The sequence below is a fragment of the Protopterus annectens genome, chromosome 2.part0, assembly GCF_019279795.1.
Source record: "Protopterus annectens isolate FY-2018-M chromosome 2.part0, PAN1.0, whole genome shotgun sequence".
Lineage (NCBI taxonomy): Eukaryota > Metazoa > Chordata > Ceratodontiformes > Protopteridae > Protopterus > Protopterus annectens.
Genome location: NC_056728.1, coordinates 1,933,970,415 through 1,933,989,653, shown reverse-complemented (window position 1 = coordinate 1,933,989,653; position 19,239 = coordinate 1,933,970,415). Strand labels below are relative to the sequence as shown.

Genomic DNA, 19,239 nt, shown 5'->3' with positions numbered 1-19,239 from the left:
CTGGTTTTATTCTTGGCTGTCTGGAGTGTTTCTCCCTGGGCCTCTGCTAAGAATTAGCTTTTTTTTTTTTCAAAGTCAGACTTTCCTGGTTAACAAAAGTTAAAAAAAATGGACACACTTCAAATATCAGACTTCATATTCTTCAGAAAGTGCATGGTAACAAAAGCTTTTATTCTAGCAATTTTCTAAGTGTACAAGATGGATATTTGAAATGTATCCCTGTGTTTGGGACTGTATTCCCCCCATTATTGGCTTCGTCCAGGTTTTGTGCTAGGGTTGAGAGTTATGGTAAGAACTGAATTCACTGAATATGTTTGAGGGCTGTATTCACCCAGTATTGGCTTTGTTTAGGTAGTGTTTGGGACTGTATTCCCCCCATTATTGGCTTCATCCAGGTTTTGTGCTAGGGTTGAGAGTTATGGTAAGAACTGAATTCACTGAATATGTTTGGGGGCTGTATTCACCCAGTATTGGCTTTGTTCAGGTATTTATTGGCTTCAACCAGGTTTTTGCTAATGTTGAGAGCTATGGTAAGAACTGATTTCACTGAATATGTTTGGGGGCTATATTCTCCCATTACTGGCTTTGTCCGGGTGTTATTTGTTAAGTGGTTGAGAGCTATGGTGAGAACTGAATTCACTGAATGTTTGGTGGTTGTAGTCACCCATTATTGGCTTTGTTCAGGTATTTTGTGCTAAGAGGTTGACAGCTGTGCTATGGTGAGAACTGAATTCACTAAATGGTAGCTATTTAAGTTTCAGTCTTCCTCTTTCACAAAACAGTTGATGTGGCGTAGTGGTATGTTGCTCTGACTGTTTTGCACGGGGTCCCCTGGGTTTAAGACGTTGCAGTGAAATGTATGGTGGTAACGCAGCATTTTATTCTAGCAACTTTCAAACATTATACAAGCAATGTTTAAAATGTGTCCCTGGTTTTTGGCCTTTTGTCCCCCCCCCCAATAAATGTTGGCTTTTTCCAGATTTCTTGTGCTGAAAAGTTCAGAGATACAGCTGAGTGTTGAGTAGATTTTACAAGGAGCTGAGAGCTGCAGGGGAGCAAAAGTTTAGTGCTGCTTATGTTTAGTCTGCTTGCATTGTTAATAGCACAACAGATAGTGTACTTGCTTTAGATGCTGAAGGCTGTGGGTTCTACTCCCACAGTAGGTAAATGCATTGCTGATGCTGTATTGTGTTGTAAAGGGGGTGGATGCTGCAGTCTTTTTGGCAAAGATACCTAGTAACTATGAACCTGTTAACAGTTTGCTATCCATTCCCTATTGTGGTATTACTAGCTTTTCATTTTTTATTGCATGCAACAAAAGCAAGTTATTCTTCAAGGGTAACAGGCACTTTATTTGTAGATTAAACAATGACATATAAAGTGTTTGCTAGCAGCAACCTCTTTATTAGTTACAAATTTTTTCAATGTGGAGTTTACTACTTCAGAGATTGTGTATATTTTTTACTGATACTGGTGGACTTGAGTAGACTTTTTATGATGGAAATGTTCTGAATTGGGCAGTTTTGTCATTGGTGGATGCTTTTTGTTTCATTGTTTACTGGAAAAATGTTCAAAACAATAAATTTAAAATTCCCTCTAACAACTGTACTGTATTGTACAAGGAATATAATGTAATACGGTCAGGAAGGTGTATCAAAGAGCATGTTATGTTCGAGGGGCCTATGATTTTGAAGACAGCCCAGAGTTAATATTTGCCATTGGCAAAATGTATTTTCTCTGAAAGTGGGTTTCAGTGCTGTTTCAATGCATGCGAGTTTCAAGAGCAGAGAAGTTTTAATGTTAGTCTATTTTCATTGTGAGACTGCATTGCTTTAACAGATATGTATTAGGGTTTGTGCTGTAAAATGCAAAATAAAACTTTCAAATGAAATCCTAAATCATCGCAGAAGTAAAGCAGTATGCACATTAGTGTTTATGATAAATGGGGCAAAATAACCAAAGAATGGGACATTGGAATGGCTGCAGGGGGGAGGCTCCATTTGACCATGATTTTGTGAGGGGGGGTGTAGCAAGCTCAGACAGCCCCGGTTGAACTATACCTCTCAGTTGTCCATATCTTTGCAGAATGAATAGATATTTGGTGCTTATTTTTGGTTTGTTCCTCAAATTTGTGGTTTTCTAGCAAATCATTTAGGAATGAAGCCATTAAATGACAGACATTGAGTTTCAGATGTCATAACCTTCAGAAAAATGCATGCTAATGCAAGACTGTCTTTAAGTTTATACAAGAGCAATTTGTAGTAGTGTTTGTATGTTCCCCAATATATTTGGCCTTGTTCAATTCAAGTCTGACCAGAATTATTTGATGTGTGTATAAGAGGGAGGTAGCATACCCCTCAGCTGCCCAGAAATTTGCCCCATATTCCTCCTAAAAGGATTGAAGTTGCTAAATGAGACATTTCAGTTTTAGATGTCATTAGAAAAATGCATACTAACACAAATCCTGTTACTCTTGCAATTTTCTAAGTTTCTGAGAGCCATATTTATAATCTATCCCTATTTATTTTAGGCTTTGTCCAGATTTCTTGCACTAAGGTTGAGGCCTTGAGGGGTGTGGTATGTTTGTGAGAGAGAAAGTGAAATGCCCAAGTTAGAGTTAACAGGTGGAATTTTCAAGTGCATTTTCAAGGAACTGTGAGTTTTAAGGAAGCTAAGTTCACTGCTGCTCATGCCAAGTCTGTTTACTATGTGCAACTGTTTTGTTTAGCAAATGGTATCTCTGTTGTGGTATAAAGTTTTAAAGCTATGTTAGTAGCACCACAAGTAGAATACTTGCATCTTAATGTAAAGGCTTGAGGTTCTATTCCTACAGCATATACATTTGTATGCTGCAGTCCTCAGGATGTCCTCCTTTGGATGAGATGCCTAATACCTATGAACCTGTTTTTCAGCTTGTCATCCATTTTCTATTGCAATATACCAGCTTACCATTTTTTTAATTTAACATAGGCAATTTATTCTTTGACGGCAGCAGGCACTGAATTTGTAGATGAAACACTGAAATATACAGTTGTTTTCTAGCAACAACATCTTCATTAGTTTCAGATATCTTTAATGTGGAATTATTCAGATTACTTTTATTTCAGCAGAGACACTCAAACAAGTGCTGCTGTATAATACAAGGGATATAATTCAATTATATATTATAATTAATACAATCAGGTAAATCAAATAACTTTTGCATGGCCCTAACGGTGTGCAAGGAGCCTATTGCTTGAAAACAGTTCAAGGTAAATAACCTGCCACTGGCCAGATGCATTTTCTTTGAATGTGGGTTTCAATGCTGTTTCATTGAATGTGAGTTTCAAAAGTAGAGAAGCTTTAATGCCAAGTCTGTTTTCATTGTAAGACTATTGCTTTGTTTAGGTTTAGTAAATGTCTCAGTGTTTGGGCTATAATGTTTGAAATAAAAGTTGTAAATTAAATCCAACTGCCTGTAATCATTGTAGAACTAAAGCATAAAACAGTATGCACACAGATTTGAACAGTGTCTACAGTAAATGGGGAGAAATAGCCAAGTAATGGGACACTGGAATGGCTGTGTGGGCGGGGCTTGGGGTGGGTGGACTTGGGCGGGGCTGTGTTGGCAGGGGGCGGGGTGAGCTATGTGGGTGGGGCGCTGGGTTTGCACCCCCCTGCAAAAAATCCTGCGGGCTCCCTTGCACATGGCCCCGCTGGTTGCATTCAGGATATTTAACCGTAGGTCCTGGACATATACCTGAACTAGTGGCTTCTTCTGCTACAGGTAGATTCTGTTGGTGCAGTCTGGGATGCCCACCATGGGTTCCTTTAAACCCATGATCAGTACTGGGGGTCCCTTTCCTGTGCAGGGATGCCCTGCTTGCTTGGTATAGGTCTTCCTTCTTCCCCAACTCATTTGAAGTAGCACATTGTCTATCAGCTAACCAGATCCTCATAAGTTCAGACAAAGTTCTAAGAGCTTATTCTCTCACCGAAAGGTCTGCCAGCCCTTCAGTAGTGGTGACATGACATCCACTCACCCACCTATGAAAATAATTGTTCAGTTCAGCAACATATTCACACACCCTTACTTCTGCCTTGTGTCTATGTTCATGAAACATGTTTCTATAAGTTTCAGGTGTTAGCTTAAAAATTCTAACAGACAATTCTTAACAGCAGTATAATTTAAGAAATCATTGTCTGACAGTTTGGAAAGTACATTTACCACTTTACCATGGAGTAAGGTGGTCAGGAACCGTAATCAGAGCCTTTGGTCAACATTATACTGTTTACATACCCTTTCAAACATATGGATGAAACTATAAAAATTATCCCACTCTGTAAACTGTAGAAGAAATTTACTGACATTTTGTGCTTTTGGAGTCCAGTTACTCCCTTCCCCATTACCTCCATGACTCTGGCAAAGAATCAGCATCTCCTTTTCATGCTGCCTCTGCCTCTCATTTTCTTCAGCTTCCAGGTGTAGCAGTTTCTCATTTTCCTCAACCTGTAGACATCTGTCTCTCTGCTGCTTCTGTTTCCAAATGCCTGGCCTCCAACCCAAGTCTCTTTAGCTCCAGATGGATTTTTAAGCCCTCTGCAGAAAGGTTGAGCTGTCCATTCTCCGAGTGTTGTACATCTCCATGGCCAGTCTGATTGCCCTCCTGATTGCTGTTTTCTGATGCAGCTGTGACCAAAGCTGCAATCATGTCTGCCTTAGTCAGGTTTCCATGCACCAGTCCCTTAGTCTGGCACATCTCAGCAACTGGCTCCTTGTCAGCTTGCCATACTCTTCTGCTGACATGCTTGCCTGCTCTCCCTGACTAGGTTAACAAAGGAAATAAAACAATTGTGATCTAAACTCTGAATATTCACTGCATGGCTGATTTAGATTACAAAAACACCTTCAGTGATCACTGTACACAAGCTACAGGAATTCACTATCCACACCACTACAAACCAATTGCCAACCAATTAATATGTGGTGTGGATATCCCACCACTGCCAACCAATTAATATGTGACACCCACACACTGGCCAAGTTATCAAGGAGCCTCAATCCTCACCACTAGCACCACTGAGGGGCATCCACAATGGGAAGGATAACAAATACACACACATAGTAAAGTACAATTTCCCTTGCGAGCACACCGAGATCTCAGTCATTTTGGGCTGCTTTCTCACTTTCTCACCAGATCCCCAATAAGAGTCCCTACTGGCACAGCTATAGGGTACAGATCTCAGCCAAATAGACAAGCCAAAACCTCCAGTGCCCTCTCTGTCCAACCAGTGCTTCATGTCCCTGCCCAAGTAACTCACACACACACACACACACACACACACACACACACACACACACACACACACACACACACACACACACACATACATACACACACACACACACACACACACACACACACACACACGCACACACACACACACACACACACACACACACACACACACACACACACACACACACACACACACTTTGAGATTTATTTTTTATACAAACATACAACCACTCCTGGGGAATGCTGGCACAGGTTCTCCAGCTATGCACCCTCCTGCCAGTCTATAAGGTAAAACCAGCTGCCACCAACCACTAATATCAGCTACTAATAAGGCCATTACTAAAGGGTGTCCAATTTTACTGTGCAATATTATCATCCAATTAGTAAGTGTGACAAACAACTAGGCTTATTTGGAGTGGCTTTGTACAGTATCATTATATACATGCAATTTACTCTAGAGCTTAAATTATCTCTACACAAAACAGCCACAGTTGAAAGGTTTAAAAATATTTAATAATAAATAATGAAAACACAAGACCAATCTTCTCAATTAAACATAGTGCTAGTCAAGAGTTCAGAAATCACAGGAAAATTCTTAAAATAATACTGTAAAATAGTCTGACATAAATATAGAAAACAGCTAGACTAAATCTGACTAAATTTCTGTCTAACTCAAATGTTTATCATATTATACACTGCCATTTTAGTCTGATAACCGGTATTTGTTTTAAAGGCAGTTTCAATCCTCAAATTACATTATTGATTGTAACTCATCATATGCTTGTATTTTATGGTTTAAGTATCTATTAATGGAGTGTAATGACAGATGAAGTTCTTTGGAATGAAAGCACTTAATTGAAGTTCATGCAATAAACTTATAAAGCTAGATGCACATAGATCAGTGTGCATTTTTCTTTGTTATATATTGTTGGACTAGCACCCATTTTTTGGGGATTTTTTTATCATGTCTAAGATGTACCCTCTTGCTTCTATCCAATTCACTGCAACTTTCCTTATTTTGCATCATGTACATCTCCTCTAGAAACTTATGCCTGATACAGGTTTATCCTGGTCTATATCCCAAATAGCTATTCTTTAATCCCCCTTTCTCTGTTCATGTTTTCGTGAGTTAATATATGACAAAACTGTCTTTTCATCATTTTAGTCCATCTGACATTTGGTATATCATACTGCATTTAATGACTTGCCTCCTAGACCTTCAAAATTATATTTTATATTCTCATCTTTTTTGTACTGCTATGTCTACCTTGTACTTTTATTAACCGTTCCTGTTTCCTTTTGCTAGCTTAGCCTCACAAGATCCTTGTGCAAATGCACCAATTTGTTTCTCCTGCACTAATGACTTCGTGCCTTACAACTTTTAGTCTCCTGAGTAAAAATAGTGATATTCTGAAAAGAATCACAATTATTGTGAATATTCTAAAATCAGCTTATAATATGCTCAATGAATTCAAGACATATATACATGAAGATTCTACAAACGTGAACTGCCAGCACATCTTTGATAATACTTTTCTAACAGCTACATAAAAAAACACTTTTATATTTGGTCTCTTGCTTTCACTGATTAGTCATGCCCAGTCTCTTTCCAGCAAGATCATGGTATTCTCTAAGGTTGGGGCATAGTCTTTCAATGCCAAGTGTAACATGTTTACAGAAATACTGCATTTGTATTATACCTCTTTGCACATCTAGTAATGAAGTCACATGGAATAGGAACTGTATTGTGTTGTCCTGTAGCATATATAATCCAGTGTAATTGTATGGTAACAAACAGTAACTGCATTTTAATGAGACATACAAATAGTTTTAGGCCTGTGTACCGTGTGACTTAGTTATAACAACAGTTCAGTAAAGGTACCTGACAAATATCATGCTAATGACCCTTTCATTTATCTCACTCTGTACAGCTTTCAATGTACATATACTACACAGAGACATAATTAAATGTGCTTTGGCATGAGGTGCTATATGTTAGAATTTCTGAAGCTGTGTACTGCAGTCTGAATTCTTGCTATGAATCACATCCACAGGCAGTGGCACATTAGTCTTACTATATCATTTTTGATGCAACAATTGCAGTTAATATTCTCTTTTAGTACTGCTGGATTACTGACATTGCAATAAGTACTACTTCATTCCTTTCAAACAAGAATGTTGATTTCCGTCATGAATCTTACTTTGGCATATACCTTTTTCATTTTCTATGTGTGGGTGTGTGCTGCCATTCTTTCCAAGAGTCTGCACTTTTCTTTTCATTCCTTTTTGTTTCTTTTATAAATATATATATATATATATATATATATATATATATATATACCGTATTTCCCCAAAAATAAGACCAGGTCTTATACTCTTTCCCACACCAAAAGACACATTAGGGCTTATTATCAGGGGATGCCTTATTTACCCCCCCCCCCCGTACAACAACCTACATTTGTTCATTTATTCATGTGCAAAAATCGACATTTATTCATGCATACAAATTGACATTTACTTGGTACTTTTCTGTTACTGGACAACAGTTCTAGGTAATGCGTTAACAGTTGTGTGAGGATTCTACATAGTGCAACAAACATTGCAACTTAAGAATATCTACACCTTGGCTTTCACAGTGCAATATTTCATGCTTAACAGACAGTGCAGAAAAATCTCAATACATGTGTATTGGAGGAGGGGAATAAAACTGAAAGCAGAAGCAATCCATTCAGTTGCCCCAATAATGGAAAAGTTATTCAAATACAGTCAAGTCATCTTCTTCTGGAACATTGTCATTAGTCTCCAACCCCTGAATTCCAGCCTGAATTTCTTGCGACTCCATTTCCTGTAGAACCATTGTCCCCAATCTGTCATGCCTAGCAATAGAGTGCTCCATAAATGAGCACTGGTTGTCCATGTAGCCTGCTCGTAGTGCATTGGCAACACAGCTGTCAGTGATTTTATCCCATGAATTTTTCACCCAAGTCACAACCTCTTGCAGGCTAGGCTTCATAAAGTTTGCATGTTGATTTCTCTCCATTCTATTTTAAATGTAGTTATTGAGTTCCATGCGCAAATCGTCCCTGAATGGCTTGTTTATTGCAATATCAAGAGTCTGGAGATAGGCAGTCATTCCTGTGGGAATAATTATTTGATCTATTCTTCTCCATGCAAGGAATTTCTTCATGTCTTTAGCCCGGTTAGTGCTGACTGAATCCCAGACTAGCAGACCTCTTTTGCCACCTTGCAAAACAAGTGGCAGCATTACATCGACCCACTTCCTTATAACTGCTTGTGTGCAGCAGGCTTTTTTGGTTTCAAGAATGTAAATGCCTGAAAAACGTTCAATCTCATCTTTCTTGCCCTTACTAATGATTAGTGGTGGGGTTTTCTTTCCATCTAGACAAATTGCTAAAATACAGGTATCACGTGCACTCTTGTGACCAGGGGAGGGAATGTAGATTAGCGAGGCAACCCTCTGATCAATTGTTGTTTGAGATCCTTGGCCCATAAACATTGCAGTTTCATCCATAGCAATCATGTTGTAGAGTTGGTATTTAGAAAAGTCATTGCCATCAACAAAGGACTTGAACACAAGTGCACGTTTAATAACTTCAGAATCTTCTATTTTGAACAGTGGTGTTGATCTTCTTAGAGACAGTTCATATCACTGAAGGAAGCCATCCAGCCAATGTTGTGATGCTTTGAATTCTTCTGGTGATATTTCTAACTGTGGTGCCATTGCAAGGGCAAATGCTTGAATATCATCCCTGCGCACAACTAAAGCCTTTGCCCTCCTGTTAGCAATCCATTCACAGATTATGTCTTCCAGCTCAAGAAATAATGGTTGCCAACCTAAGCCACACTTGCACTTTTTAGCATTTCCCTCATCAGCCTATTGACTGAAGTTATAATATGCTGCATGCCATTTTTGGACCAATCGGAGATCTAACTTCTTCTCCCTGCAGAAAGCCATCAGGTTCTTTCCCCGAGAGTCCTCCACAATTCCTTTCTTGTACTCGACAGAATAGCTCTTTCTTTTTGCACTCATCTTGTTTGGGGGGGGGTTAACTGAAGACTTACAAGACCGGAGTGCATCACAAAATGGCGATGGTTAAGAAGAAACAACCACAGATGTTCGTTATCAAGTGCATGCGCTTTATGCACATTATGCGCTTTATGCACATTGTCTGTACTTTGACCAATCAAAGTACACCTACCTGTGGTTATGGGCTAAGGATCTCAACCAGCAAGTGTGAGTGATGATTAGATTTACAGTAAGAATCGTAGAGGACTCCCAGGGAAAGAATCTTATGATTTTCTGCAAACGGAAGAAGTCGTTTGTCCGAATGGTCCAAAAATGGCGAGCAGAGTACAATAACCTTAGTCAACGGGTGTCAATAATATTATTTTATAACTCAACACATCCATTATTTTTGGGGTAGCGCTTATATCATGACTACCCTAGAAAACCATGCTAGCCCTTATTCTCTGGTTAGGTCTTATTATGAAGAAATATGGTGTATATATAGTTATAGCTATATATACATACACACACACAGATATATATATATATATATATATATATATATATATATATATATATATATATATATATATGTGTGTGTGTGTGTGTGTGTGTATATATATATATATATATATATATCTATATATATATAGATATAGGTATAGATATAGATATATATTCGGAAAATAAATATGGATGAATCCCCTTTTGGCCAACATCTGTTTAGTCAACTACACAGGTGATCAACAGCTGTGCAAGACTGAGAATCCTTGGGTAGGGGAATATTCCATTTCCCCAGGGACTGAGCAATATCGTAGTTAATATACATAATTAGCAGGTGATGTTGGTGCCGCAGTCCTCCACATGGATACTGCAAGGGAGGGTTGCAAGGTTTTACTTTTTTTTTTTTTTAACTTTGTTTTACATGTGTAGTGATTTTTGTTTGCTGCATAATAGTGTGTCGACATATGCAAAGACAACTTTTTCTGGTTGATCTTGTTAATGTTGATATTTGGATCATTTGTACTTTTTCAGTAGACCCACAAACACAAATTTATACACATGGGGAGAGAGAAATAGAGAGAGAGAGAAATAGGTATAAATCTGTATAGATAGATAAATACATGCTCACACACACAAATACATACACACACACACACACACACACATATATATATATATATATATATATATATATATATATATATATATATATAGATAGACATAGCTATACACTCACAGACAAATACATACATACATATACACTATATACTATATATGTATATGTATATGTATATATGTACCTCTGGTACCATGATTGACTGGATTCTAACAACTCACCCAAACCTCATCACCAAAGCTGGAACATTACCTGATCCTCTCAGCAATCAACTGCCATCCTTCACCGACTGTCTCCTATCTCCACTGCATAAACAACACCACTACATCCAAACCCGCAACCTCTACTCTTTCAACCTTCTAACTTTCTTCGAATGCTTAAAGCATATTGACTGGTCCCCTCTAAAATCCCTTCCTCTAGATAATGACATTTCCTACTTTAACCATTCATTCCTAACCCTTCTCAATCAGCAAGCCCCCCCCCCCCCAAACTAAATGCATCAAAACCAATCCCTGCCCAAGGTTATCAAAAGATACTAAACTAGCCTTGTACCAAAGGGACAGAAAATGGAAACAATATCAAAAACATAAAAACCCTAACACCCTCCTAGAGTATAAGCAATTATGAAACTCCACAAAAAAAATAATAATTAAAGATCGCAAACCCACTGCTCCAAACTCCAGTCCTTGCACTCAATAAATCCCCAAACATTCTTGGACTTCATCTCATCCATGTTGCATCTTGGCAACAAAGAAAACCTTGCCCTGACCCCAACCTCTCCAACTTTGAAACAGCCAGCCAGTTCAACTCATTCTTCATAGACTGCATAGCTAAACTATCAGCCTCCTTCCCACCCCTCCCACCCTCCTCCACCACCACACCCTCCTGCCCCAACCACCACCCCAATCATCAACCTTCCTCCACATCCTTCTGCCTCAAGCCCATCCCCACAACCACTATAAAAAGACTTCTCAAACTCAAACCCTGTCACAATGCACCCGACAACCTTCAAACAACAACAAACAATCTGCACACAGTATTGCCTATCTCCTCTCTATTCCTATAAATAGATCCATACAAGAATCATACGTGCCTTCTATCTGGCACCATGCTTACATCATACTCCTCCACAAAGTTGGCACAAACACTGATATCACCAACTTCAGGCCTATTGCCATCCTTTCCCCTCTTTCTAAAATACTAGAGAAAACAATACAAGCACAACTCATGGTGCACCTAATACTAAACAATCTCCTCTCCCCTACCCAACACAGCTTCTACCCTGGCCACAGCATCATGACTGCCCTTCTTTCCTTTCTTGAAAACATAAACCTTGAACGTGACTCAGGCAAGTTCATATCCACACTTTTCCTAGATCTGTCAAAGGCCTATGACACCATCTCACACACCCTACTTATATCCCAACACTCCACTCTACACCTCTCTCCCACCACTATTAACTGGTTTTCCAGCTACTTGCCCAACCGCCAGCAAGCTGTCCAATGGAAAACTTCAACCTCCCCCTTCCTTCCCACACCCACAGGTGTCCCACAAGGTTCTGTTCTTGGCCCCCTTCTTTTCAACCTATTCATTAACAACTTTCACCAATCCATCCCAGACTCATCTATCATCCAATATGCATATGACTCAACAATCATGTGCTCAACCTTCTCCCCCTCTGAGCTCCTAGCAAAAACCCAAGTAGCCTTCTCCAAAACAGAAACCTGGATGCAGTCTAACCATCTGGCACTAAATGCAAATAAAACCAAACTAATGTTTTTTTCCCCTACCAAAAACTCTATTTACAAATCCACATTCATGATACTGAGCCAAAACAACACCCTCCTTGAAATCATTCCGAACACCAACTTTCTTGGCATCATTATTGATGAAGAACTAACATCTGACACCCACATCCGCTCTGCAATCAAGAAAACCTACCAAAAGTTAGGTCTACTCTACAGGCACAACCGCTTCCTAAGCCCCTGTAACCATCAAACTCTTGCATCCACCTTCCTACTCCCCTCCCTTATGTATGGTGCCCCTCTTTTCACTAATCTCCATCTTGGCCTTCGGTCCAAACTTGTATCCTGCTACCACAAGATCTCCAAATCTGCAACCAATTCAAAAAACTCATCCCACCACTGCCACTCCCTGCTCACCCTCAACTGGCATGAACTACCCAACTACCTCAGTTACCTACAACTCACCATTGACCACAAGCTCATCTTTAAACCTGCCAACTGCCCAGCCCTCACTACTTCCTTAAAACCTTACATTCCCAACTGCTCACTCAGATCCAAAAACCAAAATCTCCTTCAGGTTCACAAACTTGCACAACCTTCTCGCCATCTACTCATGTCCCAATCCTTAGCTAAACAGTGGAACTCTCTCACCACACTCCTACGCAACCTACCTAACCATACAAATTTCAAATCTCACTTACTCTCTCATCTTTCTTCCAAATGGGAATGCCCTTGCCACGTTCCAACATAAACCACCCCCATTTCACCTTGCACTGACTCATCCAACTACCTCTACTATTACTTCATCCCACCCAAAACAATCCCTCCCCTACCAAAAACTAATTTTTTCTTTAATATCTATTGTACTATATTCTCCAGTCTCAAATATAATATTACCCTCTCCATGCATAATATTTTCCTATCCTACTAATAGCTAGTTGCTATATATTTTGAAATGTTAAACCTACAACTGAGTTTATAACAAAAATATTCACTTTATCTAAATGTTGAAATTTCTGTACTGAATTATGTCTTTTCATTTTTGTAACATTGTGACAACCCAATTGCAAATATCATGGAGCTTATCTGTAAATGTTTAATTAGCTGTATGAACTATGTCCTTTAGTAACATTTAAAATGTAAATTGCAATTACTGTGGAGATTTTCTCCCTAGGCCTCCACTGAAAATGGGCTCTTCTTAGCCCAATGGACTTCCCCAGTCATCAAACTTAAATAAATAAAATAAATATACAAATATATATATATATATATATATATATATAGAGAGAGAGAGAGAGAGATAACACACATATATATTCATCTGTGTGTGTGTGTGTGTGTGTGTGTGTGTGTGTGTGTGTGTGTGTGTGTGTGTGTGTGTGTGTATGTGTATATCCTTTACCACAGCTGTTGTCAATATTAATATGCAGAGTTGTTGCCAGCAACTGTTTCTTCATTCCCTGGGCACAACTACTGCCTTCAAAGCTGTACCGCATTTACTCTGGAAGTTGAAAACATGGCACTCCTTTATAAACTCTCTTCAAAATGTCATCAGAACTTCTGTTAAGTCCTCTATCATTTATCAACCTGCTCTTAATACTACTTAATCCATTAGCATGTTTTCATATTTATTTAAAATGAGAGCCTTTACTGTATCCCCATTGTGACTTCAAAACTATGTGCATTTCTGAATCATGATATACACTATCTTATAGGATAAGCTTAGTGAACCTTGTCAGAATCAGATATGTCACACTACAATGAATACTGGTGCACTGGTATCAGTTTGTGTTACACGCTCTCTTTTCCACAATATATGAGTCTTATATAACTGTTGAATGCACCTTTGTTTTTATATTGAAACTTTAGATTTCCTACCATTTTAACCTTTCACTAATATTATATTGTTTTTATCCATGCAATGAGCTGCTAATGATTCTCACCAGTGTAGCAGATTACTGATAAAAAATAACCACATTGTTTGATCAGGTCTGTATCACTTTATTAAAGACCCAATTTAGTGAATCGCCATTTGTTGAACCCAGTTAATCGAAAGCTAACTTCAGCGAAGGATCCAGCAAATTTTTTCCAAGGGAAAGAAAAAAGTTGGCCATCACTGGGAAATTGCCCTTTTCCCCACTGTAGTGTGAACTTAGAGTTGATATATTTAGTTGAGGGGTTGTTTTAAATTTTGTAGTTTTTGTGACAGTCATTAGGTGGCTGACTAGTTTCTTTACAAGGGGAAAAATTTGCTGAAGAGATCCTTCAGCGAATTTAGCTTTCGATTAACTGGGTTCGACAAATATTGATTTGCTAAATTGGATCTTCGATAAAGAGGTATAGATCCCATTTGATCAGGTAGTAATACAGTATGCTATTCTTTGTCATGTCTTTTCTAAATGTAAAATATTATTTTATTATTCTATTATTTTATTATCCTGTATATGCAGTAACATAAGTGGAAATTTGTAGACTGTATGTTTACTTCCTCTACCATCTTTATTTCTTTTGTAAGATTTTACCGTGTTTAAGTTTGAAATGTATTTCCTTTTACATCCCCTCTTAGATGGGTTTGGCAGATAGACAAATAAACACATAGACAGACTGACATGTATTAATCAGTCAGGGAAATAATACTACTAATTCTACTACTGTGAAAGGCATGTTTTAGCAATCAAAAAACAGCTGTTTTCCCCTGGTGAATATTAGTAGATAGTCAAAATATATAAAGTACATGCTTGTTGTTGCATTGCTAGTTTCAACCATTATGATCTAGCAATTTAATTCAGGTTGTCTATGAATTTGTACAAATACCTGTTTTGAAAAATCTGCTGGTAGGCAAATTCCCAGTTTCAACCATTATGTTCCAGCAATTCAAATCACGTAGTATCTGACATATGCATACAACTGCGGCACCAAGCATACAAAACAGAGAGGGCTGTTGACTGGCATTACTATGTACATTTTTTAAAGTGTGTTGCTGCCAAGTGCAAGGCTTTTTTTCTACTGGGCAAATTTCAGCACAAACTGCTAGCTCTAAAAGGGAGCTTTATTTCTGAAATTATCATCTGCTTGATAAAATGCTTCCTCAAATCAATCTAGGAAAGCAATGGGAAGTTTGCAATGTCTAGCAAACAGAAAAAATGTCTGTGCTAAACACATAAAATATGATACAGGCAGAACACATGAATGAGGCAGACACAAAATATTGGGCTTTGCCAGGAGTTCTGCACCTGTAAACCAACTTCTAGAATTCATAGCCCACCATGGAAGACAAGCCATGCTTCTGGAAATAATACATTTTCAATAACCTCCTAGACAAAAAAAGGGAAAAAAATCTGTTCATATTCTGGGAAGACAGATGAGAAATAGACAGTGGTGCTTTTTTTTCTGTTCTATTTTTAAATGCAAACATATCACATGACAGAAAATAAAATAGCTTAAAATGTGTGTGCTGTGAATTGTCTGCCACACATTGTACATGTCTGGTGACCTTCTTGCTGCAAAAGTTGCTACTGAATGTGTTGTCATATGTATGGTTCCTATCGTCATTCACTATGAGCAAAGTATGCTTTTAGCCATATCACAAGTGCTTAATATGCAAACTTTTGATATATTATATCTCGCATTAAATCTTCTAAATTTCATCCTGATTATTGTGATCTCCCGGAGAGAGAGAGAAAGAGTGGGGGGGGGGGGGGGGGGCAATCTGCAAATACTGCATTTGGTGATGTGGCATGCAAACATAAATAGTTCTTCATTAAGGCTGCCAAGTGGGAACAGCCCATTGAAAGCACAGTGCACATGAATTGTCTCTGAACTGTAAACAAAATAAAAGCAAACAAGCTGAGGACACATATACATGTTGATTACCAACGTTAGAGTAAATCACAGTACTCAATGTTTATTTAGAGAAGATGGGAAAGTAAAAAGTTCTGATCAGCAACTACTTTCAGAAATGCTTGTCTATAATGGAAGTATGGTGCAATACCAGTTTAACAAAACTATATCATGCCACCTCTCAACCTCTTAGAGCAAGAAATCTGCACAAACCTGGACGCAATGGGGGTACAAAGGCCCAAAAATAAGGGCATATTCTAAATATAGGTTCATAGATTAGTACTAGGCAAACTGCCCTTGTCAGCCATATTAAGCCTAGCCAATTATCCCTTGTGAGACTCAAACCCTGCATCTTGTGTTTGTAAGGCAACACCTTAACCATTAGACCACCCTCACCTCTTATAAGCTTAGACATTTTCTAAAGTAACATGGTTTGTGTTAACATACATTTTTCTGGTGGCTTTGAAGTCTGAAACTCAAATGTATTTCATTATTTAGTGACTTCATTCCTTAGCTCATCCCCTTGATTTGCCAGAAAACCACAGATTTCATTGAGGAACAGACCAAAAATATGAGCCACAAATCTGGACATTCTGCGAAAATCTGGAGAGCTGAGAGGTATGCATGCCACTGGATACTGTAAATTTAGCAAAAGAAATACTCACCAAAAAAGTTAAACAACAAACATTTGTCAATGCCAAATGCTGGATAATGGATCACTAGTAACTCTGCATTAGGGAAGAGTGGAGTAAAAGGAAGGAAGTATGGGAACAGGAGATGGTTTGAGCAGATCTACATTCATGGAAAACATTCTGTAGCATTTCCTTTAATGTACTTAGTTATTACTTTTTACTAGTCAATGTTTTACCATGAGACTAATTTTGTGTAGATTTTGAATTTGAAGTTTCTCTGTGTAAACACAGCAACAAACATATGTATTACATTATGTGCACAGTTCTGTAATGTGTATAATAGTAAATCAAATAAGCTAATGCAGTTTGTTTACATTGCTGTGTAGTCATGAAATGCTTGCATTGTTGTGGATGCCACTAGGCATATACATTAATTCTTTTTGTTGTCATTAGCCTATGCTCTGGAAAAAAAAACATGTTGTGATCCACTGTTCATTTTGTCTTGGTCCCTGCTTTACAGAATTTGCTTTCAAATCATATCCACTCACACCCTGTTTTTCCTTCACATCCTAAAACACCTGACCCTAAGGAACACTTTGGATTAAGTGTCTTGTAGCAAACTTGGTGAATAGAATATGGTATATTTACCAGGAAAAAAATGTGTGTGTAAAAAAGTTGTTAATATCTCCCAGTTTTATACTGCTTGTAAAGGAGACTATTGTTTGCATGGATCTGTTAGAAATTATTGTACAAAGTCTGTTGGACCTTAACGGAATGGTACTTGATACGAACAGAAGATGACAATGGTAGTTCAGCTTTTTCCTTCCTCTGCTTTGTCAAACACCAATCAGAATGTGTTCTCCATTTTCATACCTCCTAGAAAAAATGATACAGACACCATGGTGCATGCAAGAAGAATTGATTATGCCATGAACAAACTGAAATTCCAAGGAGCAAGTGAAAGGAGAGAATGGAAGAAAAATTATGGAATAAGGTCCATGGGAAGTATAGGATTAAAAACAATACAGATCATAACTACCATGGAAGACTAAAAAAAGCACTGAAATTGCTTCTCTACCCATTCAAACACATACTTATTGCTATAGCATCAATATGCAAACAGAAACAATGTGCATCCATGCTATCTACTTTCTGTTAGCTAACTAGGTGGTATACATTGAAATGCATTGCAGGAAACAATTAGTTTAATCATGCATCCCTTTGGCCTGCCCATAGTAAATTCACTATTTGTCAAAACATTCATGAAGAAAACAGCAATATATAGGGGGGTATGAATGCTACACAAAATACTGCAGTCACTTTATTCTGTATATCACTTGTTAACTCTTTGCAATACAATGCAAGTTACAGGTCTGGTGTAGGCTGACTGAACAAAATGACCAAAATTCTATTGCCAGCAACTTAATGTAGCCGCCATAATGCTGTTAATAGAACACAGGGTGAATGCTGGACAAATAACTATACAAATGAAATGAGTATTCTGAGTAAAGATTAAAAATGAAATTGTCTAGACATGTTTATAATATGCATGGCTTATATTGTTTTTCTACCTCTACTGCATAGTCTTGTCAATGGGCACTTAAATGCAAGTGTTTTTGCATTTGGACCTGAAACCATAAAGAGGTAAGCTGTGAGTGCCAAATCCAGTGTGTGTGTGTATATATATATATATATATATATATATATATATATATATATATAAGCTGTCAGAGTCATTGTAGATGATAGCATAATTAGGAATCAGTGGATATGTTTTAAGTTTTACAGCAGATTAATTGCACGCTGTAGTAAATGACAGAGTGCTGAATGTGTCTTGCTCATTTGAGAACCACAAGTCCATGCTGTACTGGATGTCGTGCAAATAATACAACATACAGGTACACACCTATGAACCTATAAAGATGCTACTTTGTGCAAAGTGCAGAGGGGAGATTGAAAAGAAATTGTATTCACTGGAGCTAAAGCATTTCACATTGCATTTTATTTTTACATTGTAGTAAAGTAAAATATTTTAAAATGGTGAGGTAACACAACATTTGGTACAACAAGGTCATTTTATTTACCACAGAGGTACTATTCTGTCAGTGTTGTGTACCATATATTTAATTCAGCCCTCAAGATCGTATCACTGCGATTGGCAATTAATGGAGATATGTCATGGGAAACAGATTATATGAAGTGGAGAGGTGATATTTTGCTTTAGAGTTTACTTTCAAAGGGAAGAAACATGTCCCGTCTTAAACTATTACAGGAAAACATTTAATGCTTTAGAGATGTTAACAAATGAAAACAATTATAAATGGTGGTGATTTTGTATTCAGGTTCATACCAGAAAATATTCCAAATAATTAAATATAATGATAATATGTTCTTACTCAATGGCACATCATTTTGCAGACTTTTTTATTCATATACTGTTTCACTTTGATCTTTGCTTATTTGTATACAGATTTTCATTAATCAGGCAAGGCCTGAAGAAGCATCTGTGCGTGTTGCACTTGCACATATATACAAGCCAACAGAAATATGGGATACTCATAATGTTATTTTTTCTAAAACAATTAAAAATATCACA

General features: G+C 37.8%; 1 protein-coding gene across 1 annotated transcript in view; it reads right to left on the bottom strand.

The window, feature by feature from the left end:
- Nucleotides 1-19,239, bottom strand: part of LOC122792902 (CUB and sushi domain-containing protein 1-like) — a 2,387,070-nt gene that overhangs the window by 1,102,214 nt on the left and 1,265,617 nt on the right. The window lies entirely within an intron of this gene.